Genomic DNA, 3,639 nt, shown 5'->3' with positions numbered 1-3,639 from the left:
TCAGCAGTGTTGCCGGATATAAAACCAATATACAGAAATCTGTTGCATTTCCAGTAATGAAGCAGCAGAAAGAGAAATCAAAGAATCAGTCTCATTTACAATAGCACCAAACCCAAGATACCAGGGAATAAACCTAACCAAAGAGGTAGAGATTTCTACACTGAAAACTGTAGAACACTTAAAGAAATTGAAGAGGACAAAAAGAAATGGAAAACCACTCCATGCTAATGGATTGGAAGAATATTGTTAAACTGTCTATACTACCATGACCAATCTACACATTCACTGTAGTCCCTTTCAAAAATGAGCAGCATTTTTCACAGAACTAGAACAAGTAATCCTAAAATTTGTATAGAACCACAAAAGAGTCTGACAGCCAAAATAATTCTGAAAGAGAAAAACAAAACTGGAAGAATTAGGTTTCCAGATTTTAAGCTCTATTACAAAGCTGTAGTCATTGAGATAGTATTGTACTTGTGCTTAAACAGACACATAGATCAATGGGACAGAATAGAGAACCAAGAAATGGACCCTGGACCAATCCTCAACACATCGTGAAAAAAAAAAAATCTGGTGGAAAAAGAAGACAGTCTCTTCCACAAATGATGTTGGGACAACTGGATTGCATGATAGCAGAAGAATGAAACTGGACCATTTTCCTAAACCATAAGCCGTAATTAATAAAACTGTTCTCTATTCAAACTAGGACAATTTTAATAGAACTTTCCTTTCCAGAAACAATAATAAGGGAAACAAGGTATTTTGTAAAATGGGGTCCTGAACAAGTCACAGTCAGAAATAAATGTATACTTAACTTCCACCTCCTCAGAACAGAGGCTACTTTCTGTTGCACAGCCTTGGAAACAAGGTGAAGAACAGTCCGAAAGTAGCTTTGGGCAGGGGTTTGCCAAAACAAAGCTCAAGCAGTTGAACATGCTCACTTCTGAGAAGAATTTGGGGGAGCCTGACCAAAGGATCCAAATTCTGTTTTTAATAACTGATACAAAGGCAGAGGGGCTCCTCCTAAGTAGCAGGGCCACCAGGGGCTGGCCCAGCCCCACGCTCACCTGTGTCGTGCTCCCAAGCAAGCCCTGATGCTCCTGCTGCTGGGAGACCTTTTCTTTTTAGCGGTTCTGTGTCCAGGAGCTCTCTGTGTGAATGAGGTGAGCACAGACTCCACATGGGTATTTGAAGGCTTGGAATCAAAGTATTTTTCAACACGGCGAGGCAGAGTCCGTGTGTCAAACGGCCCGTCTCCACTTTGTCCTAATTCCTCACCACGCATTTGAAGACCTAGGACCACAGACTTTTGCTACGTCCTCATAATCACCCCTAATGTCCATCCTAACTTATGATTCATATTCTGTGCCTGGAAACAGTCCCTGTATTTAACAATAACACCTACAACATAAAACAATTTACCGTGACAACTTATATGGTCACAAAACATTAATGATCTTCTGTAGACCAAGTAAATGTTTTTAACTATAATTGTCATGCATCAAATCCACAGCCAGAACCCCCAAGATCAAAAAAATATTTGCACAATATAAATAATAACTTAAAATACACACACACACACAAACATATAGACACACAGTCACACACACTTCTTACAGAACCGTGCTTGGGGAAACCCCATTTGTTGAGTGCCACTGAGGGCATATTTTGCTAAACTGCTGCTCCAGGTATTTTTGTTTGGAAAATCTATCACAGTAGGGCACGGCTGTTTATTGGATGAGCAGAAAAGAAAGATATGTTTGTGGCAACCAGAAAGTTTTAAGGTCTTCCAAGGTGTATGAAATGCACCTGAAGAAACATTTACATGTTCGCAGGATGCCAAGTTGGAGCTGAAATGTGGTAACAAACCAGTTGCAAAAAGTGTACAGCAGCCATCTCTTGAGGTCAAACCTGGTACCCAGATATGCAAGAAAGCTTCAGGACACATAGGTTGTTGTCCTTGTCCCATATCGTCACATAATCTGATCATGTGTGCATTTCACAAGAGGTTCATATTCTGCTAGTTTGGTATTGAGGATTTGCTCATACTCCTCCCGAGTTTTATGTTCATAGTCTTTTAAGAGATGCTCACATATTATTCTGACTTGTCGGAGGGGGAAAGAGGGCTGGTCCTTCTTCATCCCAGAGGAATCTGGAGAACTAGGAGCTGTGAGTGCTGAGGAATGAGGCTGACTTTCCAAAGTACAAGCTTCACTCTGATTCAGAACAGCTTCTAAATGTCTCCACCTCTGATAAGGACTATATTCTTGTTTTATGTTCTGAAAAGTTTGTTCTAGTGTTGGAAGGCATGGATTGTTGTGGGGCAGGGTGGGTTGCTGCAGAGTCGGTGATGGGGTCTGCTCTGGAGAAGCGGTGGCGTCTCTGTGTCCGGGGGGTCTGACCTGGAGTGGGGCCGGACAGAGGGGCGCAGCACCGCCACTTTGGGGAACCAGGACTCCACAGCCCGGTCTCGAAATCCCTGGGGTGTTTCAATGTCGCCCCTCACACCATGCCTGAGGGGCCAGCGACCAGGCGCAGACGTGGAGGTAACTGCAGCCCCACCTCCGGCTCCTCAGTGGAGCTCACAATCCAGGCCGGCTCCAATCCCGAGGCGTATGTTATATATAAAAAAAAAAATCGATAAGCTGCAATTTATTAAAATGAAAATCTTATGATCTCTGAAAGGAAAAACTCAAAAATAAACAGCAAGCTCCAGACTCAGAAAATCTTGAAAAAAAGGATCTCTTTCCAAAAGAAACATGTGAAAAACAATTGTGTTCTAAATATACAAACAACACTTGAAATCAACAATGAAGAAAATAACTTAATTAAGGAAACAGAATGAGTCCCATAATAAACCATTCACTAAATAAGATAGATTTTAGGGGAGGAGCAAGATGGTGGAGGACTAGGAGTTCTAAATTTTGTCTGGTCCTAGGAATTAGGCTAGATAGGGATCAAACCATTCTGAATATCTACGAACTCAACAGGATATCGGAGAGAAGAATAGCAGCAACTCTGAACAGAAAAGCGACCACTTTCTGGAAGGTAGGACGTGCGGAGAAGTGAATCCGAGGTGATATTTGGGAAGACAGACGGTGGGGGAGGGGGCCTCCATCAGCTGCTTCTGGCAAGTGATAGAGGAGCCGAGCACAAAATTGGAACATTGAGAAGTCGGCTCCGCTGAGGGACGTTGCTTCAGTGGCTAAGTGGGGGGTGGAACCCTTGTGGGACAGTGTGGTCTCAAGACCCTCGGAGTCACAGAAAGACCAGTGGTGCCTGAGTGCAGCTGAGCTCCCAGGTAGCGGAGCGGGGAAGCTGGCTGCAGAGACAGAGCCGAGGAGTCAGCTCTCAGCTCAGGGTTGCCATAAACTGTGATCCGGGGCACAGTCGGGCCACTGCTCCTCCAGCAGGGACCCAACAAGTGGCAGATCCTGGGAGACTCCCCTTCCTCTTCCAGGAGGAGCGGCGCAGGAGCCACCTCAGGAATCTGCTGGGTTCAGAGAATCCACACAGGATTGTGTGCCAGAGATAGAAACGCGCGGTCACAGGCCGAGTGATCACGAGGTGCAGCCAGAGACTGGGGAGATGGGAGTGATTGACTGCTTTTTTCTGGGGGCTCACTGAGGAGTGGGGCCC

The 3,639-nt window shown here is 44.7% G+C and overlaps 1 pseudogene; it reads right to left on the bottom strand.

Moving 5' to 3' along the window:
* Nucleotides 1-1,400: 1,400 nt before the first annotated feature.
* LOC118026599 lies at nucleotides 1,401-2,511 on the bottom strand (annotated as a pseudogene).
* Between the last annotated feature and the right edge of the window lie 1,128 nt (nucleotides 2,512-3,639).

Source organism: Mirounga leonina, unplaced genomic scaffold, assembly GCF_011800145.1.
Source record: "Mirounga leonina isolate KUSES-001 unplaced genomic scaffold, KU_Mleo_1.0 Mir_252, whole genome shotgun sequence".
Lineage (NCBI taxonomy): Eukaryota > Metazoa > Chordata > Mammalia > Carnivora > Phocidae > Mirounga > Mirounga leonina.
The sequence above is the reverse complement of the archived record's forward strand: the minus strand, read 5'-3'. Positions and strand labels throughout refer to the sequence as shown.